At 36.9% G+C, this 26,200-nt stretch overlaps 2 protein-coding genes across 9 annotated transcripts in view; one reads left to right on the forward strand and one right to left on the reverse strand.

Moving 5' to 3' along the window:
- The window catches only part of LOC117179102 (elongation factor-like GTPase 1), a 495,923-nt gene that overhangs the window by 72,237 nt on the left and 397,486 nt on the right, over nucleotides 1–26,200 (forward strand). The window lies entirely within an intron of this gene.
- The window catches only part of LOC117179103, a 195,249-nt gene that overhangs the window by 54,828 nt on the left and 114,221 nt on the right, over nucleotides 1–26,200 (reverse strand). The window lies entirely within an intron of this gene.

Here is a 26,200-nt window from a genome sequence, read left to right on the forward strand (position 1 = left end):
CAGCCTTGGAGGAGATTATGTTGAGAAATAAAAAAAAAATTCTTAAAAACGTTGTTTTTCTTGGTCAGGCCGGAAACTTATCAATCCACCCTCGTATACCAGTGATGCTCAATGATAGATTCAACCAGCGAGAATTGGCTCAAGCTGGGCGTAAAAATATATCACGTCTTCAAAAAATAAGAAATTATGAAATAAAAAATAATAAACGTATATAAAGTATCTAAAGATTATGGTTATGATTATGCCAAGATTCGAAAATAGATTTTTAAGCAAAGATGCGCGCCATTGGTTTAAGTCATAGTAATGCAAACTAGTAAATCGAAGAGACTCGATGAGAAAAGTGGAAACTGGAGGGCTTCGCTGTTATAAGGCTGCAATTAAGAGTAATAAATGCTGCAATGAATGGTAAACGCGTTTCAACGTTCATATTCGCACCGAATGAAACAGGTGCTTGACGATATGGCTATATATATATCAAACCAAAAAGCCTATGACAAAGCCAACGAACGCGTCCTCGGGTTGCGGATGGAGGGTTCCTGTACCAAGGGTTTTTGCTGAATATGGTTACAAAAACAAAATAGGCAGTCGCGGACAATTGTCCAGGGGTGGTCCCGAAGGAATTAACTCCCAAGCGGAGGTGTGAAAACCGGGCTGAAAGCTGAATGGCAGCTGGGTGAGGTGTCTAGAACGGTGACTCTGGGATACCGGGTGACCTCTCAAAGTACGCAGTCTTATCCGTGCATGCGGGGCTCTACAAGGATGGACGAACCCCTTTCCCTAGCTTATCGTGGGAACAACAATGGCAACACCAAACCATAGTTGTAGTAAGTGCGGTTCAAAACAACAGAACGCGCAGGGCTCCCGACAATGGGTCCCCCAACAATGCCGACCACTCCAGAGCTGGGGGAGCGACTAAATCACGACTTGCTAGAGTGTTACGATGCGAGTGTGGCCCCTGAACGGGGTAACATGGCACAACTGCATGCTCTATGGTGCGAAAAACACCCGGAGCTATCGCACTTTTCGTGGCAACGTGTGCAAAACCATGCTGAACTACTCCGAAAAAGAAGCTATGTAAGCGGAACGCCTACTCTACCACAGCTAGAACAATCCGGCAACAGAGAAAGAGAGGCGACACTAAGACCAACCGCGGGCAGGCATCCAATAGAGGAAGAGCGATGCTTTATGACCCGGAGAAACATCAACACCAAGGCTTCTCTCAATCCTAAAGATCTGACTAAAATGGATGACGAGTTTCGTGGACATTTTTTCGGAGAATCCGACCTCTGGGCTATCAATTATTGTGTGTATAATGCAGCGAGAGCTTTGACCGATGAGAACCGTAAATCAGAACCAACGGTTGATCAGAAGACCAAAAGACAAATGCATCAACTTGCCGTAAAGATAGGCTGGGCAAGACAGTACGCGGCCCGCATTCATTGTGTTATTGACTACATCACATCTGGCAGAACTTTTGCCGCCAAGGTTCGAAAGATCGCGCGCGACCTCCGGAGCCGTTATCGCATACTCAATAAGTCAAAGCTGCTGACCATCAGACAGCATATTGTTGAGAGAATACGGATACTATCTGACGCTAAGAGAAGTCTAGAGCGGAGGGAGAGGTGGGTCAGAGAAAATCGACAGTTTCTCTCTGGCCCATCTCGACTCTTCCAAGACCCTCCAGTTACTGTCGAACACCCACCCAAACCAGAGGAGGTCGAAGTATTTTGAAGAGAAGTCTACGAAGTGCAGCATAGACTGGACGAAGACTCAGAAGATATAAATAGCTTCTAGGAGCTATGTGATGCCCTCATAACACCTGATAAAGAATGCCCACTCATCACTACCGAGGAGGTTAAAAAAGTATTAAGAGTGATGAAGAACTATTCCGCACCGGGACGAGATCGTATCAAAACCTTCTGGTGGAAGAAGTTTCCTTCAACCCATCAGCATTTGGCCCGTATTTTCACCTCATATTTAAAGGCGGAAGAGCCGATTCCGGAGTGTTTGGTGGAAGGGCGCACAATACTCCTGCCGAAAATAGGCAACTTAGCTGACCCGAAGAATTACAGGCCAATCACTTGTCTGAACACACTGTATAAAATATTCGTATCTATCCTAAATGATAGGATTGTTCGGGCTATTAAACCTGCGATGCAAGAAATGTATGAACAACGAGGCTCAAAGAAAGGCGTAGCGGGATGTTGGAAGAATCTGCTCATCGATAGATGTGTCTTCAAAGATGCAGCATTCTACCAGCGTGACCTATCGATGGCCTGGATTGATTATCGGAAAGCTTTCGATTCGACCTCCCATAGACTTATCATCTGTCTTTTGGAAAGCTTAAAGGTTCATCCGCAAATCCTTAGGTGCATAGAGAAATTGATGCCGCATTGGAAAACCAGATTTACTATCTTATCTGGAAAAAATCGTGTAACAACTAACAAGGTCACCTTTCAGAGAGGTGTCTTTCAGGGCGACACCATGAGCACACACCTCTTTTGCCTTACATTATTGCCACTATCTCTAGCACTTCGCCATTCCGACGTGTACTTGTGCGGCACACCTGTAAATCGAAAGTGTTTTACATGGACGATCTTAAGATCTATACTAAAAACAAAGAGCAACTACATCTAGCTCTAGGGATTGTCGAACGATACACTAAGGAAATTGGAATGGAATTTGGGTTAGACAAATGCGCCAAGGTTTATTTGAAGCGAGGAAAACTTAATGGCATCCCTGAAGATCCTGAGCTCGTTGATAGAAGCGCTATACGACACCTTTGCGCTGGAGAGACTTATATATACCTGGGCGTACCAAGAGCCGCAATTCAGGATGTTACATCTATAAAGGATACTCTTCGAAACAGATACAAACGTCTTATCCGGCAGATTTGGTCTTCTGAACTGTCGGCGAGGAACAAAGTATCTGCAACGAACTTGGTTGCCGTCCCGGTAGTACTCTATTCATTTGGCATAGTTCCATGGACGAAGAACGAGCTCAGATCCCTTGATATCGGAACAAGAAAGGTTATGCACATGAACAAAAGCATGCATCTTAAGTCTTCTGTTCCGTGACTGTACATCGCACGCCGTGAAGGTGGTCGCGGAATATTGAGTCTTGAATGTCTTCACAACAGGATTATTCTGGGTACAGCACATTGAGACTTTCGTGAACAGCTCCTCAATAAGCGGATGCACGGTATCTTTCACAGAAATGTGGAGGATCAGTCAGTGTCGTGTGAGCTAACGTTTGCTTTCCTTAAATCGCCCGGATTGAAGTCTGGTACGGAGGGTTTCATTTTGGCATGCCAAGACGGTGTCATTTTCATCTTAACATACCGTCGCTACATTTTGAGCCAAGACATTCCCGATTATAGCTGCAGAGCGTGCCATGCACACCCCGAGCATTTAGCTCACATACTATCTAGTTGTCCAACTCATGCGGGAACGACCTACATATAAAGGCACAATGTGGCACAATGTTCGTTATCGAATTTTCGGCACCAGCTGACTAAAACATCATAGTCAAGGAGAATGAAAAGAAAGAGAGGTATAGAGATCTTATAAGGGAGTTGCAACGATTGTACCCGGAATATTCTGTTAAACTAATCGTCCTTATCATCGGCGCTCTTGGAGGTGCCAAGCTTTCACTCGTTCATAGCCTGAAAAGCATCCCTGCGGGTCAACAATATGCTAAAATACTTGCAGGAAAAATGCAGAAGGCGGTAGTTCTTGGATCGCTCCGTGTTCTCAGGGCGCACGAAGCTTTTGCCACATCGTCGTATTAATTCCGTTACAGACTGTAAACACCTATCGCACGGTCATGAGACGTGGTTGTGGCTGAAATTTTACCGCCACTTCGCTGGGAGCGGTTGCAATGTTTCAGATTAGCACCCTCTCCCGGTGAAATTCTGCGGTTGTCCTTATGACAAATTTTCAATTATATGTGTATATGTGTGTGTGTGTGTGTGTGTATACGCCTTGATCCCGATATTATAAACCTTTCTTTTTCCTACAATCGCTTTATCGTGACTCTAGTGGATAAATTTATAAATCGATAGTGTTTACAAAAAACAACCGATTGGTTGAAATCGTTTCTTCTTTGACCGATTGGTTTGTGGAATCCTTGTAAGTAGGTATTTATGCCTTCCTGAATTACGCGCCTCTTCCTCTGAAATTATAGAAACCGACTGACAGACAATTTCCTGCGCTCGAATGGAAATAGCAGTCGGCTAAATACGTCTCAACTTAATAACTCCGCAATCTTCGTCGAAATTCTCGACTTTCCGCTTCCTAGAAAAAATATGAGGCTTTTTAGGGTTTGGTCAAAAGTTGAGGCTGTTAGAATAAAGTTTATTATAAAGTATATGCTAAATTTTAACTTTATCTCATAGTGAAATACACACATACGAAGAAAAAAACGAAAGATAAAGTTTACATCGATTCTGTGTGAAAGATTCACCGCAACAAAAGTTAACCTTGCCGGATAATCTTTCGCCTTATAGTCGCTCTATTTTTATTCGCGATGTAGCTGGAATTGCGATGCGAGCGCTATCTATCGCCGTTTAACTTCATTAAATTAGAGAAAACTGGAGTTCCCATTAGTCAGTTGATCAGTTGCTTTTTACTAAATGGTAATAAATAAGTTCTAATTCCTCTACAATAATCTAATTTATTTCGGGGGAGATATATAATTTAGGACAATTTTTTTCGTATTTTCCGTTTTCTGATTCTACATGTGTTACCGACATTTGCTCACTTCATCGTGATACAGGAGACGAGATCAGAATTATTCTCCTCACCTTACTGAAACTTTCGCTGAAATATGTTTAATTTTTAACCGTTTGCAAGTCGTGCCTGCAAAAATTCTAACTTTCGTTTTTTCTGTGTTGTTTTAAATGTGCTGTACCGATTTATAGCTCGAATTCACTCATACTTTGCCGTTTTCCCATTGCTGTTATAAGGATGTCGTAGTAGACGACAGCGTTTATTTCATCGTAGGATAAATTTTCATCAAATATCATGTAAACTTTAACAGCGGGAATTTTACATGCAACAAAATTTAACTTCATTTTTTTATGTGTACATACCTCTATTTATGAGTGCATAAAATTGGTTAATTTATTTTATAGATTATAATTATGAGCAGTGACATTACAGTTGTAAATTGATTTTGGCGCTAAATTGACATTGCAGTATTATCCTTTTTTCAAGTAGATACGAACTAGATTTTTTAAATAAATTATTATATAATTTTTCGAATGACTCTATTAAATGGTTGTTTAGCTATCATTTCGGAAATTTGACCTGTAGATTTAACATTCAATGCTCGACTTATACAAGTCTTATGTTTTGCTTCTTTGCATTTGACGACCGTCGGCAAAATTTGCTAAAAATCTTTTTCCCTCGAGCCTACTTAATGTATCAAGTAAATACCCTCCACTTTAGTTTGTATTACGACCAGTAATTTTCTTAACACTTTTCGGCATGACCCTTTACATTGAAGGCAAACTGTGCCACAATTACTTTTTTTATTATTTTTCTTTATTATTATTATTCTATTTATAAATATTACTGTAACCCTTTATCGGCCTAGCCTAGATCCCGTTGAATAAAAATTCTGACAAAATTTTAGGATTCATGTATGATCCTTTTCTGATCGATTTTTGCAGTAAAATAGTTTTCAAAATTTCAAAATCTAAATTGCGATTTCATTTTCAAATTTACCTAAAGTTTTTGAATTGATAAAACTTTACTATTTATATTTCAAAAATTTAACTCTGAAACTTTCGATTAAGAACATAAAAAAAAAGTTTGACTAATTTTTGCTGCGTCTTATTCTTGCAGGTCTTACATAAGTTTTTGCTAAGATAGTCTCACCTTTTTTCTGTAAAACCATTCCATTTTCCAAGCCAATGATACAATGGAATTAAAAGGAGATTCAAAACAACGTTTAAATAATTGATTCCTTTGAAATGATCTTGTTTTAAATTTTAAAAAGGCCAATTCGCATTTTGATGGGAAATATGATACGAATGTAATTTACAATAATATGTTACATAACGAACAATTTGTTACTTTGAACGAACGTAAAATCTTAATAAATATTTGGTGAAGGAGGGAAGACAATTAAAAACTCATAAATATTATTTCGAAAATTGTAGTATATGAAGCAATTGAGTTAAATTTTGCAGTAGATCTGACATTTGCAATGTGTAAATTACATTTTTTCTACTTTATTTCTCTTTGCATACAGTGATTATGAATATGTGAATAAGTGAAAATATTTTATATGCAGCTGCGATTGTTCTCTTATTCTACTTCACAAATAAGGTTATTTTAAATTTAAAAAAAATGTTACTTTGCCTGACTAAATTTTTCGACTAATAAGCAAATGTCAAATTCTCCTCTTCAGTTTTAGAGCATCAATTATTTCTATAATGAATTCGTCTCGCTTCGTTGTGATATTCAAATTTAACTTAGTTTCGCGAATACATCCTGAAATATTGAGATATATTTTATAATTACTTAAGTTTAATGTTCACTATTTATTTAGGCACTATCTATGGTTACGGATTTTTCCGTAACGTTAGCGCTGAACGCTCTCGAAAGGGGGTTAGATTTACGGATAATTCCATAGCGCGTCAGCGAGTGCGGGAGGCACTGTCTATGGTTACGGAATTTTCCATATCGTTACACCTTAACGAGTTGGAAAAGGGGTAAAAGTAACAGTTAATTCAGTAATCATAAACAGTGCGATTTATTTACAATATTTCTTATTAATTGTGAGGATTAGGAACCGCTATACCTTAGAGTAATAATAATAATAATAAATATTCGTTTCTGTTCATTCTGCTCTATTCGTATAGGTCTGCCGTTACTGACTTAAGAGTGTTAATACGCCCATTTTATAGTCGCTCAATATAGTCTTCTTATTTCCTGGAAAGTAAAGCAGTGTTATGATTACACCACGAATTCTTTGGGTACCACATTAATTTTGCGTATTTATATTTCAATGACAGTTGGTGTTTTCGATATTTGGTATTTTCGGATCAAGAAAATATTGTATCGTCCGTACTCCTACCGATATTTTCTTGATTCGATGCTAATTTTTGGTTTCTAAATTATGAAATCATATAGAAAATAATGGCTTTGAAATACCTATTTCTCCTATTTAAAACGCACAATCTATCAAATGTTTTCATAAATAATGATCTTCCATGAAAGGATGATTTTCACAATGTTTCAGTCAATTCCTGTCAATTCCAATTATACCAATCTATAATACTGTGAAAGTTTAGACATTTAAACGTTTACAGCTTTGAATAGAAGCCTTAAAAATGAAATAACCTATATAAGTAATTGAAGTAAATAATCTCAGTTTTTAATTTTTTCAAATAGAAAAATTAAATTTGTTTTTAAAATCGTTTAGCCTGCTTAGAAATCATATGACGTTTTCCTTATGCATTACACTTTTGAGAAAAAGTTGTGTAGAAATTTAAGATGTTTTTTAGAATTAAAATTTCCTATTTTTATGAAACTCTCCATAAATTAGAAAATGATAGAAGCATTAGAAATGGAATTTGGAGTACAGCTTGGAAAGACCAACAGGAAGACTGAAGGGTACCAATTTTCACTGACAGGAACAATGGTGAGTATAACGAGATTTCTTTCATCTAAATCGCCTATCTTCGATCTCGAATTCGCACGTATTTCTAGTTCGCTTTGACATATAAATACGAATGCTATTTTTTAATAAAATCCTGGGGATATAAGGAGTACAACTAGCACAAAAAAGTATGTGAATTTGTTAATTACTCATTAGTAATAAACAATTAAAACTCGAAAATCTCGTTTTATTTTTACAATAAATTAGGCTGTGTCTAAACTACATGTCCTAGAGATCTAAAAATTTGTTTGCAAATATCTCAAACATTGAACTAAACAATATATTTTTTGCAGAATTTTTCTTAGGTCAGTTTTTTCAAAAAAAATTTCCGTAATATGCAAAAATAGAGTTTTTTATTATGTTGGTTATAAAAGATTCTGAGAGGCAGGGATAACTTCTTAATGAGCATAAAACTCGATTATGTGGTTTTTGAGTTCGCTGATTACGATTCTGATGTCAGAATTTAAAAATTCAAAAGGGCGGCTACGTAATGGCAGCCATTTTTTACGAAATTTGCGATTCTCGTTACAATGATCATAAAACTCGATTTACGGAGGGTTTTGGGGTCGCTGATTACGATTCTGATGTCAGAATTTAAAAATTCATAATGGCGCCTACAAAATAGCAACCATTTTTTACGAAATTGGCAAATTTTGTTACAATCAGTATAAAACTCGATTGACGGGGGTTTCTTGGGTCGCTGATTACAATTCAGATATAAGAATTACAAAATAGTTACCATATTGAATCCGTAATTTTAAATTTTGCAGTACTGACGTCAGAATCGTGAAGAAACACATTCGGCAAATTGAATCGTGCTCAGCGACCCCAGAAACCCTCTTAGAAGACATTTTATGCCAATATAAAAAAAAAACATGAAATTTAGTCTAATACAGTCGCCATATTGGATCCACCATTTTGAATTTTGCAGTTATGACGTTACCATCGTGATTAGGGACCCCAAAAACCTCCCTAGAAGACGTTTTAGGCCAATATAAAAAGAAACATGAAATTTAGCCAAATACATTCGTCATATTGGATCCGCCGTTTTGAATTTTACAATTCTGACGTCAGAATCGGAATCAGCGATCCCGAAAACCTATATAAAGCTAAAAATAACAATATAATGAATGAAAAAAAATTCGCGTCTCAAAGGGTTGATATCATAAATGCGGATATCATGCATCTCCCCTCAGCGGCGGTCGTTTCTGGCAATTTGCTCATCGTCTGAAAATCATCATGAGTAAATTTTTGAAATTTTACGCTCGAAGGAGTTCTAACTCGAACTTAGAACTTCGAAGAAACCGGATCTGAAGACGGGGATCCCGGAAGTGATTGTCTCTCCGCTGATTGCGTTCTCTTGTGGAGAAAACGCCGACGAGGACTGAGAAGGATTTACGAAAGTGAGTTGGCTGATTCCATCGACAAGGCCAGGGCGATGACATCGAAAGTTGAACGTTTCTCACGACCTTGTATACACTTCGACGGCTACTGGTTATCCACAAGGTTCATCCTACGCTACCGGTATACACCTACATTTGTACAAAGTCACGTATAGGCTGAATGCACGTAACCACACACGTATTTTCGAATTCACGTGCTCCAAGTCGCGCGCGCTCATATATTTATACATCGCGGCCTCAAAGTAATAAGTCTTGGATGTATCGCTATTCTCGGCAGCGGAAGAGAAAGGATGATGAGGAAGAGATTATGGGCGGGAGAGAGAGGAAAGTCGAGAAGCGGAGAGAAGTGGAAGAAATAGGTTGAGGAGAAAAAAGAGATGAAACAAGACGTCGGTCAAGAACTAATTGAAAAAGAAAAAAAGAGATAAGAGTAGAAAGAGGTCAAGAAAAAGATGAAGCAGAAGTACTAAATAGCATTAGAGGAAGAGAAAAAACGTAGGGGAAGAAAGAGGTGCACACTCTAGAACTCTCTAGCTATGCTAGATAAAGAGATATGTCTAATTATAGATATAAGGTGACAAAAGTTATGGTCTAATGGTATAAGAAAGAGATTGAGGAAGTAAGAGAAGATAGAAAGAGATTTAAATAGAAAGAGAAAATAAGATAGAAGAAGAGATAGAAGAGGAAGTAGATTAAGAAGAAATATATGAGACATATAAAAAGTGGTAAGTAAAAATAGTAGAAAAAATCAGCGCACTGCGTGGGCTCATTCTCGTCAAGCGCAGTTTCAAGGCCAAATGGATTTTTTAATTTTTTATTATTTTTGCTGCAATCAAAATCTGAATTCTTGATTTTTGATTAAAAAAAAAGCAAATTGTTATGATAATCTTGTAAGTCATTCAAAAATCGACGTTTTTGTTTTCTTCACATTTTTTCAAATCGTAAGTTTTTTGAGCTTAAAATAATTTCGAGTTTTCGAGTGCTACGGATAGCCATACGTAGAATTTTTATATCTTGAAAAAAGTGGTCTCAAAAATTTTTGAAATGCTCGAACTTTTTGAATTTTCATCCCAAATGGCTAGCTAACGAACTTGACCTTCAGTTTAGGGCACGTGAAGAGTAGACAAAAAGGCCAAACTAATAGATTAATTATTTTAAAAGTGACCGTGCTCACAGACAGACAGAAATACGAGTTCAGAGTCTCAAAATATGGAAATTTGACAAAAAGGGGATGGGGTAAATGTTAAACAAGTCTAATACCTTTTCTGATGATAATGTCAAAAAAAAGGTAGAGAGAAACGAGGGAAAATAAATATTGTGTGATGCTCGTAGTCAGGGTAGATTAGATATAAGAGAATGAGGGAGAAAGATAGAGGAAGAGGTATACAAGAACGCGTATGTACAATCGACTGATTTAGGCCTTCCAAGAACTGCTGGCCCACGCAGTTACAAAGCCATGTGGCAGTGTGTGGCAGCGTGTGGCAGCGTCAATAATGTTCCCCACCAGTTTATAATAGACTCTTTACGCTTCAACAGACTGATTTAATCTCAAGGCCAGTGCCAGGCAACCCCCGAAACTATTCTTATATAGCCGATCTTGTGTATATGAAAAATGAAGTTAACATTTTTACCATTTCACCCTTGCTACCTCAGTATCCGTCCTTGTGGACAAACGAATAAATTGAATTACTCTCGGGGTCGTAGAAGGCCAATAAAACAAACACGAAGGCAGCGTCGAGTGATTGTGCACTCTGAAATACAAGGAATTGAAAGCAACGGTATAATGCACCAGGCGGAAAAACGTCCGGCGAGTCGCAAGGATTTTGTGGGAACACGTGCGATATTAGGTCTGATCGTATGATATTTTCATTTCGTGTCGGGTATCAGAAACGTGCGGAAAACTATAAGAAAGCCGGATAGAGGGAGAGAGAACTCGCCAATCGCGAAGGAGTGATGAAGACCTGAAGAGCAAGATGACCGAGGGCGATCGCGTTTTGCGGTGTAGAATCTCATTGGCGGCATACCAGTGATGGATGGTCGACTATCTTCGGGGTCAAAAGGAACTAAAAGAAGCACAGGAAGATCAAGGAAGAACGAGTCCAAGTGAAGGTACCATTTGCTCCTGAGCTGCAACTAGGGGTTCCGGTGGCATAGCCTCTTGTTCCATAAATTCACTCCGAGAAGAGAGTATTTACCTCTTTCTAAATATTTATATCCCTTAGATTAATTAAAAAATGTTATATATTAATTTTGTGCAAATTAAAGGAACTGAAGCTATTTTGAGCATTCAAATTGTTTTATCGGATAGTATCTTGTAGCACTCGAGTCTAACTAAAACACATAAAATTACCCATCAGGAAATGAGAAATGAGTTTTCAAAATTGCTACACAAATTGCTACCACACAGAGAAAAAGTTGGCTTGAAACAAAAGCATCGTCCTCTTGCCTGTTTTGTGTTGAACGACGTGAATATATGATTTACGCAAACAGAATTATTTAGTAGCAAGATTAGGTGAATTTGGTCGCATATAAGGAGAATTTTTTCTGCAAAAGGATTCCTGTTGAGACAAATAAAAATCCTCTCAACCTTAAATTTAAGAGGAAATTCCATCTATCCTTTGTCACAAGAGGACATTCCTCCGAATGACGTATATTCAACTTTCATATTTCCTTTAAGCTTGCGATCACTACACCGCCAGATAATTACATCATTTAAACGTTCATAAAACGTTCCTATAGTAAGCCTGTAGATCTTATGTATTAAAATCAGACAAATGGGTAATCTTCCACAGAAAATAAGATTTTAGCACCTAATCTTCGTATTAGCTGGCTTGCTTTGATTAGTTTAATTGTAAACAAGTCATCATAACTCAAATGCCTTACATATTTTTGGAATCATCATAACTTCATTTTACACACCATAAATATTGCAGTGGATACATTTCTTAAAAAGGGTCAAGACAGCTTCATAAAATTACCGTTTACAAACTAACAGCCTGGAAAATAGTTAGGTTACTGACGCTTTAATAGCTCTTGTCCGTTACCTTGATGTCTAAATGTATGTTTTTGGTTAATCTGACTATATTCATGCAGAAGAGGTTCAATTACTTAAAGTAAGTGCAACATTCGTCGCCCGTTATCGCTTTAAGTCTTGAAGGGATTATTATATTATGAATACAGTGCGAAAGTAATAGAATACAGCATACTTAACTTTCAGCCAATATGTTTATTCCCCTTCATTTACATTAAAACAACGACTACCGCTGCAAAAAATTATAGTGAGTTAATCTGTTGACGCGTGAGAAAATCGTGCAATCGTACCGCACTAGATCGCAGTAGAAAGATGAAGCAACTTGCAGCAATGTCGGAATTTCTCACATTCCGATATATTTTATCTTCATTATTCTCAGTAAACATGCCAATAAAATATCATTCTTTATCAATATTGATTAGTACAGTTGTTCTTATTTCCTTCAATTTCCATCAAAATTACATTACTCTACATTTAAACCAAATCGGTCATTATGGACCTATATATCAGGGGCCTCAAATTATCCCATAATATTAGGGAACAATCGGCGATATCTACACGTGATGCATGAAGAATCTTAATGCTGCAAAACTCTAAATTTTGAAAAATTTCCAAATAGTTGCTCCCAAAATTCAAAGTTATGAAAACATCTACGAAAGAGGCTACTTGAAAAACTTGAAATTAACTTATTTCTACAGTTTTGAACAAAATATTTTTAAATATCGTGAAAATAAACTGTTTGGCTTCATAAAGTATATATTATAATTCCAGCAACAATCTTAAATTTAAAAAGTAAATTAAATTAGGGTTAATAAAAATCTCAAAAAGTAGCTTATTTCTATGGTTTTTAATATATAAATAATCGAAATATTTTTTATGAGCCCAGGGAAATCAAAAGGGAAACCAGAATAGGCGATTAGGTTCACCGAAATTCGGTGGGCGTAAAACAAATATTATCGGTATAGACGCTTTGTTTCAATAGAATGTTTTTTTTACCCAGAACAAAAAACTTGACATTAGAAAGTGCAAGTTGATTTGAACCAGCCAAAAGTGTGTTAAAATTAAAAATCGTAACCGCTCAGGAAATAAAAAATAGCTGCCAATATTATTTAGTTGGTAGAGCATCAGACCGGCATTCTAAAGGACCTGGGCTCATATCCAAGCGGAGCTAGAGAGCATTTTTTCACAATCTTGAGGTTAATTAATATTTTAATAATATTGATTTAGACCAGTAGGCAAAACAAAATTTACATATATAATTATTAATATTATTTAATGTTGATAAGATATGACTCACCGGAGAATAAAAATGCAGCGATGTTCATACTTTAGTTTCACACTTGAAGCACTCTCATTTTGAGAAAACAAATCTTATTTCGAGAACATAACTGATTTCGACTTTTTATTGACTTCATATTTTGTTTGTGTGGAGTGAAAGAAAAGAGTGAGAATAATTCATTTTAAAATACGTTAAACTTACCAAGTGGATTTTCGACTTTGACGTCGCCCCACGCGCATGCGTACGGGGATAATGCTAATTTATTCTTTCTGTTGTGAAAAAATTCATTCGATAGTTGAGCACTGCGCAAACAAGTATTTCTATTTTTAGTGTGATTGCATTAATTGTGATGCTGAGTGAGTTTAAAAAAATATTTGCTTAAGGCCATGTGACGAGTGGGTCACGTGACCATATTCCTACCTTACCGCCACCTTTCTTATTTCCCAACTTATTTTCAGACGATGCGCCACATCCAGTTGGAAATTTGGGATAATAAATAAGAAGCACTAAGAAAGGTGGGTCTGGTCCTAAACTTTAATAATTATAAAAAAAGCAAAACAAATTGTTTACAACAAAAAACTGTTTTCATAATTATACAAATTCAGGACCAGACCCACCATTCTTAGTGCTTCTTGTTTAGTATCCCAAATTTTCAACTTGATGTGGCGTTTCGTGTACCTTCCAGTGGGAAAATAAAAAAAGTGGCGGTAAGGTAGGAATCTGGTCACGTAACCCACTCGTCACATGGCCTTAATAAAGCGAAAAACAATATTATTTAAGTCACTACTTTTGACATTGTATTCGCTTAAATTGTAAATTACACAGAATCAAATTTAATACCTAGCCTTAAGTTTCTCTGAAGCATATAATGATGGATGTTTCTAAAAAAATCAAAAAATACTTATATTGAACTCTTCCAAAATAGTTTTAAATACTTATTCGAACGTGCTCAGTCAGCTCAATCAGTTACGGCGTTCGGCGTTTGGTAAATAAACTCGATGCGTACGATCTCGAGTTCTATCATTGATTCTTCCGGATTTTACAATTTACTATGCGTTAGCGATATGATTAGAATATTATTAATAATGTATCTATGAAATAATTGCAAATATCCTCTATATTTAAAAAACGGGTAGATTTCGGACGTTTTTAGCGCCAAATTAGGGTAGAAAATTCACTGAAATAGCTGCTTATTTATAACCTACTTTACTGCTCCCAGTGCTTACCAAGGTTGGAGTTACTTGTTTAAAGTAGAGGCTAAATTTTGACTTGGGATTGGATGAAATATTTTAAAGAAAAATAGGAGTTTTTTTTCTTTTCAATTTTGCATATTTTTGGCGTACAAATCCAGTGACATAGCAAATTAATATGCTTTAAGTTAATCTGGATGAGAAGCTACCTTATTGGAATTGGGATACGAGAATAAAACAAACGTTATACTCTAAATGAACTTGTGCTTTTATTTCAATAGCACTTCAGAAGGCACGTCTTTCTTCTATCGAATACTGATCAGGACTAACTTAAGATTACTCATTTGCACTAGCACCCTTTGTGAGAAAGCTTTAGTTGGAGTTAAATTTTTTAAATAAATAGCAGCAAGAACTGCTTCAACCCAAAAATCTTTTCTTAAATTAGCATCGATTATCGTTGCACGAGCTTTTTCAGTTACGGTTCTATTCATTCTTTCCGACACACCATTTAATTGAGGAGTTCATGGATTTGTCAAATAATAGCTTATACCTCTTTGCACACAATAATATTTCATCTCATTTGACAAATACTTCTCTTTCATTATCGCAATATAAATTTACAACTTTTTAATTGAAATGAGCCTCACTTTTTGCAATATAGTCTTGAAAGACTGAGAAAACATCGGATTTATACGCAATTAAATATGTAACAGTATAGAGAGTGTATTGATCAATAAAAATTACAAAATAATTTTTATTATTTACAGTAGAAGGAGTGATTGGACCACAAACATCAGAATGTACTATAAATAGTGGTCGTTTTATATGAGTTTTATCTTTGACTTTTACAAATGGCAATCTGACTTGCTTACCGTTAGTGCAAGCTTCACATAAATGATCATTAGGTGTCACATTTTCTATTTGCCCTACATCATCAGTCATTTGTTTGTTTTTTAGCTCTAAAAATTCATATTTTCCAATGTGGTCCAAGCGTTGATGCCACAAATTATAAAACTCATCTTTTGTACCACTATTATAAGAAAGTAAATTTACCATACTCGTATCAATGACAAAATCAATGCAATATAAATTTTTCAATACTTTACCTTTCATTGCAGCCTTATTGTCTTTGTTTATCTCAACACCTTGTGGTTTAAACGTAACAGTCATTCTACTCTTGCATTTTCTTGACGGACAGTAGATTGTATGGGACGTCTGAACAGTAAAGAGCATCCTCGATGATTCCTTAAATGTCCATGTTGCTTATAACATTCAATGTCCCCTTCTTCGTTGCTGTTATGTAGGTCCCATTTTTCGCCACTAAAATCTTCATTGGAGTTTGCAAATCGTTGGAAATACCAGCTAAGTCTGCTCTGTTTATAAAATGATCCGCAGCTCCAGAATCCAGCAGAAACGTAATTTTATTTTTATTTCCAATTTCAGATTGATAATCTCCAGTCATAAAAGCAAATCCCTGATTATCGTAATTTGAGGTTGGTGGTTCAGATAATTTTATAGTCTGAACAGTTCTAATTTACTCAATATTTTGGTATTTCAGTCTCTTTTTATAGTAATGACAATTAATTTTAATGTGCCCTTTTCTGCCACAATGGTGACACTTTACAAAAGATCTCTTTTTATTAGATTCAAAAGATTCCGGTTTGAATTGTCCCTGACGATTATTTTTAAATAAATTCGAAGTTTCAAATCTGTTTTTTTTTTTGTACTATCATCCTGTCTCTCGGCATGAAGTACTTTCGCACTAGTATCGCTGCTTTCATTTTTTAATTTAACTTCATGAGCTAGAAGTCTGCTTTTCACGAACGCCAAGGTTAAATTATCTTCTGATAATGTTTCTATTGCTGTAATTACTCCATCATAAGCCACAGGTAGAGTTAACAATAGATGAGATACTGTATCTGTTTCATCTAACTTCGCACCTGCAGCCAATAATTCAGAAATTATATAATCAAAAATGCTAAAATGTTGTATTAATGATATATCTCCTTGCAATTTCAATCCGAGTAATCTTTTTCGCAAAGCTAATTGAGTTGGGAGACTTTAACGCCCATAGATCGCATCTAAATCATTTAAAATTTGTTTAGCACTATTTTCAGCTTTCGCGAAACCAAGAAAAGAGTCCGATAAGTATTCAACGATTGTACTTTTGGCGATTCGTTCGGCTTTATTCCACTCATCATTCAATTCAGCCGGAATTGCACCGTCAATCACTTTTATCACATCCAGTTCATTGAGTAAGGCACGAATTCTGAAGTTCCACACACATGGTACTTTTCACCATCAAAAGATTTAATATTTCTTTCCACTTTTAAATTGTCCATTGTCGCTTGCACTAAGATCACTCAAAATGTTAAAAATAGCTAAATTTCTATTTAAAGTTTCATCACACGTGGCTGATTTACAGTTTACAGGTAATACACAGGTAACTCGTGTATTCTGGGCACCTTGACCTATTGGAATTAGGATATGAAAATAAAACAAACGTTATACTCTAAATGAACTTGTGCTTTTATTTAAATAGCACTTCAGAAGACACGCCATTCTTCTCTGGCTGGGCCGCACACATACTGTTCTTAGAATATAATGATTACTTTTTGATATACATTTAATTCTACGAATGAAAACCAACATACCTGCGCTGCAATTATCCTCTCCTCTCAGATTAGAAACTTTTTAAAAATATCAAAGGTCCATCTTGCTTTGAAGATTATTTTCCAAATAATACAGATTTACAGGCTATGAGTCGTTATTGATGATGCAGAAGGATATTTATTTTCCTGTTTTAGAGCATCAGATTGATATAAACTTAGATCTAAAATTATGTATTAAAATCATTATTTATAAAAAGTGCACTTGATGCTCGGTTAAAAGCTTAGATCCCCAGGAGAAAGATATTTCCTGTCGATTTAATTGCCTATATAAGGTTTCGAAGACCGAATAGCGGGTTGACGATTAACCTTCCCAGTAAGCAACGTTCAAAGAGGACGAGCGACCGTCCAGCTGGGTCTTACGGATCTTAATGATCTTGAAGATCATAAATATCTGCTAGACTCGCGCGCTAGATTGCTTTGTAGGATACTTGACTACGGGTTATATTTCCCGGGTATCGCGGATATGCCACAGAACATTACCGTTGCAATTTTCTAGATGACAAATTACATATATAACTAATCGCAGACTGAAATAAACCAACTACCTTTATTTCAAGGTAACTACTACTTTTGTCTCTGGCAAATCTCGGAGGAGTTAATGAAACTAGTGATAGGATGAGTAAAAAAAAGTAAAAGAAAAACTGCACATCCACAGATTTCTTGTCAGATTTCTCATTTTTTACAACTTTTCTTCAAGATGCGTGGAATTAATTCCTCAAGATGCACTTGCTCTTAGTCATTAATCATTTTATCCTCATATCTTGTAATTGAGTTAAGCATTATGTATTAAGTGTGTTGTTTATGTTTTAATATGGTACTTTCCTTTTAAATAATGTACACACGATATTGAATTAATTGAAAATTATTTGCATGATTGTATACCTGATACTAATTTTCCAAGGAGATTACGAGTAGAATAATTGGATAGTAGTCTTACAATATTTCAAAGACAAACATACTGGGTGTAAAAAGTATTGGTTTAACAGATGCACAGACAATGGGGACATTAGTTTTCAGTGTAGAATTAATTATGGAATACCTTTCGTGAGTTATAGCTCCAGGTGCTCCTGGGACAAAGTGTGCTAATTACAAGAATCTACTATACTATGTACCAGGTGGTTAATGAAAGTATGTAGTCAGTATATATGCTCACAAGAAGGAAGATAAGCTCCTTGGTCTTAGAATTATCGGATAGTACATGTTTGATATTACACATATTTGGGAAGAAAGGAGCGGCATCGTTTATCATAAAAGTCCACTATGAGGAATTCAATAAACCCATTAGCGGTTGTATAGAAAGTCGGTAATTCAGAAGTGCTTTTTCTTGTTGTATGTGCCTCTTTATTCTCTAATGCTCTAATCTAAGAACAACCTGAGAATTCAGCTATTTTACTTGCTTGGATAACAATTTTACTTTGTCTGCTACAGGATGTGGTCCGGATTTTTAGTGATTTTTCAATCCATGGAAAAAACTTTTTTTCAAACCTTAGAAACTTCAACTCCTTTTGGTGGCCAAAAGTAACATGATATCCACAATTCTGTAAATCGTGGGGGATCCTGATAGGATACTTAAACTTTTAGGCATACCTTGAAGAAATTAGATTTGTGTAAAATTTGACACTCTTTTTCCATTCTATTACTTTCTCTACCCTTTCTTAGTGTTTTGTCTCCTCTCTTTTCAAATTATTGATATTATTTAGCACGTATGTTCTATTTATCTACTCCCTGTTTTAACACTTTAAAATATTTTCTTATTTTTTTGTGATTAAACCAACTAAAAAAGGGATAAAAGAAAGAGAATTGAGAAATATAGGTAGGAATAACTAGGGAAAAATAAGATAGAGGCTCGGATTGAGATGAAGGAGAAGAAGCGAATACTGCCGAATAGAAGTATAAGGATAAATAATTGTTTAATAGAAAGTAAAGAAATAATACTGAAGTAAAGTGGAAAGATAAATTAAACAGGAGTTCTGTAAAAGAAAGGAGAAGAAAAAAGAATAGAAGGCGGAGAAATTTGAAGTGATTAATAAACACGTCCGGCTAATAGGGATTGGGGGGGGGGGGGGGGGGGGGGGGGGGGGGGGGGGGGGGGGTAAATGCAATGGAAAAGTAGAAGAAAAAGTAGATGTAAGAATAAGGGAAGTGCTAAAGGAAGAATGATTAGAATGTTTAATAAAAAGATAGACGAATAAGAGATTCAGGAGGAAGTGAACCAATCGTTTAAAGAGGAGAGCTTTCGTTAGACAGGTTTTGCAAGACACGGTTGTAACATAAGGAAAAATAATTAGCTGGTGATTGGAATGGAGGAAAGGAAATTTATAAGAGATCCGAGAAAGAGCGTTCGGATATGTACAATTTGTGATGAGAAAGGAATGAATACAGTTAAATAGGAAAGGAGGTGCGAAAGGTTGCAGAAAGTAAGAAAGAGAGTTTTTATAATAGTTGAGAAAGCAATGTTACACCATAAAGAAAGAATAAAAGAATTAAGAACTAAAAGCTGAAAGTCTTGTAATTCAACCTTAACAACCTGTAGTATCTAATATCCAGTACTTGCGCCTAATGGACAAACAAAAATTCTCTAACTCCCACCGCAGTGGCCCGAACCTGATATCGCTATACTTGAGGATGACTCTCGCGAGTAAGCGAAGTAGTACTGCGAGGGACGATGTCCCATAAATTCTGAAAGGAAGTCTGGCGTGATGTTAGGCACAACTTAGGAACACCGCTCGCCATGCAAAATCGACACGTTTTCGCCATGGACTATGAATCACCTCGTGGCATAACGTGTTACCGAGACAAACGGAAACGTAAATTCTCCTGTCGTGAATTCACGAGATGTGGTGCGAGAATAGAAGTACGAAAGTACGAGGCGAGATAGGTACTGGTAGGCAAAGTAGTCACATGTTACCTACATCCAGCGATGTAAACGATTAGTTTTCTTTTCTGCCAACTTGCTCGTGTATCAAGAGCGAGCACGGCTCCGAGGATCGCGGTCCGCTAAAAGTCAACGGTCAGGGTGTCTAGGTCAAATCGAACATGGAAATTGTGGAAATGAGTCCCGGGATAAATCAGTGATTTTTTAATGATAAAGGAACCGTGTTTATGACGTGTCTTGTACTTTCAGATAGGGTCATTTAAACGCTTAAGTGAAAACTGGTACTTAGGATACTTTAAGATGAGATAAATTTGTCAGAGATCGTGATTTGCGGTAGCTATTCACCGCCAAATAAAATAATGTCGTAAATAGGGTTCTGACATTCCTGGAATTTTAAATCATGAAATATTTTTCAAAATGTTCTTCAAACTAAAACGAATACAAATTTGAGCGAAATTGTAGAACATGTCTAATAAAACCAATTTTATGTGTCAAAAGGACAAGTAAATATATGACTGGTCATGAAATAGGTTCTCTGGAAATGCGTGAAAATGATTTCATCCTCAAACCGACATGAAACTTATTTTCTCCTTCTGCACTTTGAAACTGAGTAATGCCAAAGAACTTCTTATATTATTTAATGAACTTTAGAAATAATAATAATAACGTAATTTTCCAAACTAACTTAAATATTTTATTTTCTGTTTCAGGTAAGTTCAATTTCCATACACAACTCATCATTTTCGTGAGTATGCTTTATCGTCTCATATTTCACAATAAAGATTTGCTTCAAAAATTCAAATTTCAAACGCGAGAGAAAAATGTGCTTGGAATTAAGTGTAATTCTTTTATGCAATTTCCGTGACACTATTTAATTGAAGGGATCCTATTGTTCAGAGCGTCCATTTTCTAAATGTCTTTTCGTCGTCGAGAGGGGAAGATATCAGAAATTGTGTGGCAAAATAGTTGAATTTTCAACAAAAAAATGATCGGTTTATAACCAAAAATGAAATCATTAAAATTTTCAGATAAACAAACAACTAATTTACAACAACATAAAAGCAAATTATCAACCAGTTGAATTCAATAAAAAAAAACGATGAATTTTCAGCAAACAATTTTAATTTTCGGGAGTCATCGTGGCACAGACGGTATCGTGATTGTCTTGATCTTCCAATACTGCAGCTTTGGCAGCCACGCTGACGTTGGTTTGATTCTCAAAGCAGGAAGCTAGACTGGATGTGTTTTCAGAGAGCTTTGCTTCAGTCCCTTGGTATAATATTCGAAAGATATCCTAGAGTTTAAAATTAACCCTAGAGTGCAGTCACTTAATGACGAAATTTTTAACTAAAGCGATAGATTATCAACCTAAAATGGAATCTTAAAATTTTGAGTTTAAAAAGCGAATTCTCAACCAGTTGAATTCAAGTAAAAATATGAAAATTAAACTAAATCATTTGATGTAAATTGTTCTTTGTCTACTGGTAACTCTGCTCTCAATCTCCGCTGGGATCCAAACCCAGGTCTTTCTGATTAAATGTTAATTATATACCAGGTTTCCAGTGGGAGCAACTGCCATCTAAAAATGACACCGGCTATCAGTATAACCGCGGTGAATCACACCTATGGTCACGTCTCTCGACATTAAGCTAGATGGCCATATGGTACGACGAAATCACAAACACAGACCGGCGAAACATCCATGTGTCTTAAGGACACGAAGCATCTATATCGCAAGTGCCTTATCATATTTTCGGCATGCACGTATAGCCGCTGCAGCTCTCCCCTTTTTCCTTCTCGTTGGCAGTCATGTTGTAGTCGGCCGGAGCCGAGAATTCGATCACAAGTATAGTCCATTTCTCGAAATCTTGGAGAACGTTGTCAGGCTTCAAGTGTGCAATGGAGAATGCCGTCCGAAAATCTTCGTTGCAAAAAATTTGGCACTTGTCGTTTTGGACAATACACTCTTATCTCCCTCGGAGCATTATATTTATTTAATCATTATATCTGTGAAGATACGTCATTCTCGCGGGAGTGTGACACCCTGATAGTACATATTCTAGGTACTCAGTGTATGCATGACATGCTCTGCACCTATGGCTGGGAACTTCTTGACACCATCCTGTCACGCGAAAATGAAACCCTCTGTACTTGAATTAAGTTCTGATGATCTCAGAAAAGCAAGTTTGCTCCTTCGAGAAGGTCTGATTTTAAAAGTAAAGCATTTAGATGGACTAACGCACTTTCCTTACTTCTGATTTAAAAAATTCAGGCCAAGGGTCTCGGTCGCCTGCTCCGCCGGTATGTAAAGAATCGCTCTTTTACCAATCATGTCGTGTTTCCTGACCATTTTTAAGAGAGGATATCTGCTATTTGCAACAATGTAGGATGTATTTAGAGCGATTTGGCTATGAAGATATTAGAGATTTTGTACGAGAGAGAATAATTTGCAGAATAGATAGTTAATCTAGTTTTCCAAGCGGCATCAATCTCTCTATGCATCTTATTATGTGTGGATGAATCTTCTAGCTTTCTACCTGACAAATGATAAGTCTGTGAGAGGTTGAATCGAAAGATTTTCAGAATTAATTACCTCGCTTCACACAGGCTCAATTCTTCCAACAATCTTGTTGTTTACGACAACTGTAAAGATCTTATACGGCTTGTTTAAACAGGTTATTGGCCTATAATTTTTTGAGTTCCATAAATCACCTTTTTCGGTAGAAGTATATTGCATCCTAACACCAGAGACTGCGCAATACCTTAAATATGAGGTGAATATGCTGACCAGATGTTGGTTTGTAGAAGTAAAAATTTTTCACGCGAAGTTCTTGATATCATCTGGCCCTGTAGCAGAAAAGTCCTGTGCAGTCGTTTATTGGAATTTTCTATACAAATTATTCAACAAAAAAAATCTGTACATCAAACCGATTTGATTTCCTTAGATTATGACAATTTAAAAAATAAAAATCACTCCTTTTTTGGAAGAAAACTGGATCCAAAAGTCAAAGCGAATCTTCGAAATTAGACTTAATCGAATTTTTTATTTAATTTTAATTTAAAACATTGTAATATTTTAAGAAAATTAAGCCGGTTTGATATACATTCACATTTTTTCTTGTTCAAAAATGCAATGTCCCAAGCGTGTCTAAATTTATATTGAAAATCTGAACAAATAACTCCATACCTCTAATTTAAATAAAAAACAATTAAATTCTGCCAAAAAGTTCAATAAAATACCATCAAATTAATTATTCCCGCAATAACTTTTATTTGTACACGTCTTTTTATGGATACCCTCTCGCGATGTACGATAAATAATTTTGCAACTCTTAAACATTTTCATGTAACTTTGCAAAAAACTTCTAAAATGTTGGTGCGTACTAATTTTCATAGAAATACATAGTAAGTGATTTCGACTCGAGAAGAATCAGGACGCGAAGCCATTACTTTCGAGCATCGCACTCGGATGGGTGACCATCTGCGACGTACAGCCGGATTGTTTATTCGCAGCTTTTTAACTAATGTCAAACGAAAGGTTTCACGCCGAAGACATATGCATTCGATTCGTATGGCTGAATATCTGCCTTCAAACTTGAAATTTTACAAAGCCGGCTGAACTCGGGAAGAGGTTTTCTGTAGTTTTCCTTTCCTTTAGCCAAATGTCCAGCCAAATGGGAGTACTTCTAATAAAGTCGCCTGATAAAGAGTACAGAGACATATGTCGGTTGCATTAGGTGCTGTATACAGAACTCCCCGTTACCGACGAAAGAGCAGGGAGAGACAGAGCTGAAGGGAGTTAATGAGACTACTGATTGTGACGTAGACGGGGAGGGATCTTTCCACACACCACTGCCGCTAGCAACGTCTGGTCTCGGGGGTCGAGCCGCGTAACGTGATAGGGGAAAAAGATGAACTGGGAGAAAGTCACCACCCAAAAAAATGGAAGGACATTCAGAAAAGGGGGCACTGGGCATACTAATAGGGGAGATTAAAGGTTTAAAAATAGACGTGAGAAGAACTAAACAGCAGATGGAAGGTATGAGGAAGAAGACATGAGGATTAAAGACGCTAAATGGGAAAAGGAGATGAAAGAGCTGAGGGAGAAAGTTAAAGGGCTAGACGGTGTAGTAGTGTCCGTAAGGAAGGAAAAGAATTAGAACCCCAACAGGCGTTAGATGAAATTATGGTATGGAAGGAATGAACGGAAAAAACGCTAGAGATGATAGAGGGAAGGTCAGACATGGAAGCAGGTAGCTGACGGTGGACGAGCAGAAAGGGATCTGGAAGAGATTGGATAACATGACAGAAGAGAAAGTGGGGGAGCGTAGGAGCGAAAAGGAGAAGGTGGTGGCTAGAGAAAGGATAATGTCAATTGAGGTAAGAATAGAGGGAAAAGAAAAGGCAGAAAGGACAAATTCTATCGTGGTAAGAGGTTTGAAGCTAAGGAGAGGGAAAGAAAGAGAGAACGTGGAAGAGCTTCTATAAAGCATAGGGGGTGGGTAAAGTTAGATCGTGGAATTGGAGGATTGGAATAACAAGTTAAGAGTAATGCGAAATAAAAATAGGATAAAGGTTAAGGGAGTTTTCATCGACCACAATTTGACGTGGAAAAAAGGGATTTACAGAGAATGCAAAATGACAGAGCTAGGAGGGAGAGGAGTGAAGGGAGAAATGTTGAGTAAGAAGTAAGGAGGTGGGAATAAAGCATGGATGTTGAGTAGTGAATGTTCTGTAACGTAAAAGTGGAGACATTGCTTCCGGGAAATGAGGGAAATGAATGTAGGAAGTATTATGTGCAACTTTTTGACATTATACAATAGGAACAGGATGGAATGGATTAAGGAACGGGTAGAAGACTTGCTCGGTGAAAGGAAGAAGGGCATGGTGGTACTTGAAGATGACTTTAATGCGGAAATGGGAAAAGTCGGGGGCCTCTGCAGGGAGAGGGAAAATGTTTAAAGGAAGAAAATGCACGTATGTGAGTAAGTTAGGGGTATCGGTGATAGACTATGAGGTCATGAATATGCAAAGTCGGGAGGAGAGAGACAAATACGCAGTGGAAGGGAGGGTAGAATGAGACCATCAGCCATTAAGCTTGTGGATAAAAAAGGTGTGTGGCGGAAGGCAAGGTTGGAAAGAAGGGTCGTTAGGGAAGAGGGTGACCGGGATGAAGGAGGCGATAACGAAATATCAGGAGCAGTTAGGTATTTATAAAGAAGAAGAAAGAAATGTTGAAGCCGTGGTGGGATAGTGAATGTAAAAAGATGAAAAGAAATGTTGAAGCCGTGGTGGGATAGGGAATGTAAAAAGATGAAAAGAAAGATGACGAGGTATTACAAGAAGTGAAAAGAAGGAACTGCGAAAAGGAGTTTTGGAAACGTAGATGGAATGGAGGAAATTTTTTAAAGAATCATCTCAGTGCTCAGATTTATGGAAGAGAGATGAGGGGATTAGAAGAATTAGGAAGGTAGATGGGGAGGAGCTGAATGACGAGGAGTTCGAGAAACAAATAACGAAGTTGAAATGGTCTAAGGCAGCAGGGCTTGATGGGGTAGACAACGAGGCGTGGCTGTTTAGCACACAAGAGGTAAGAGAAAGGCTAAAGGGGAAAGGGATTCCCAAGAGGGTGGAGGGAGGGGTTGACCGTTCCACTGTATAAAGAAGGGGATAGAAAGAAACAAGAAAATTATAGAGGGATTACGCTAATGAATAGGACGTACAAAGTAAACGCGATGTTGTTGGTGGATAGGCTGCGAAAGGATGTCGAGGGGAAAGGAATATTGCCGGAGACGCAGACAGGCTTTAGGAATGGAAGGAGCACTATCGACAGTATTTACGACTTATAGCATGTGGCGTTTCCTTTAGTGGATAGGTGGAGGCTTTGGGAAGCAAGGGTGTCCGCTTAGCACAACGCTTTTTGCAATTTTAATCGCGAATATGGAAGGTCAGCTAGAGGCCGGAGTGTTAAGAGGATAGGAGGGATTAGGATATGGTCACTCGTGTATGCAGATGACATAGTGCTGCTAGCAAAGAGCGATGAGGCTTTAAAGGAGATGATGAAAAGGTTGAGAAGATA

The sequence above is a fragment of the Belonocnema kinseyi genome, chromosome 8, assembly GCF_010883055.1.
Source record: "Belonocnema kinseyi isolate 2016_QV_RU_SX_M_011 chromosome 8, B_treatae_v1, whole genome shotgun sequence".
In the NCBI taxonomy this organism is placed as follows: Eukaryota; Metazoa; Arthropoda; class Insecta; order Hymenoptera; family Cynipidae; genus Belonocnema; species Belonocnema kinseyi.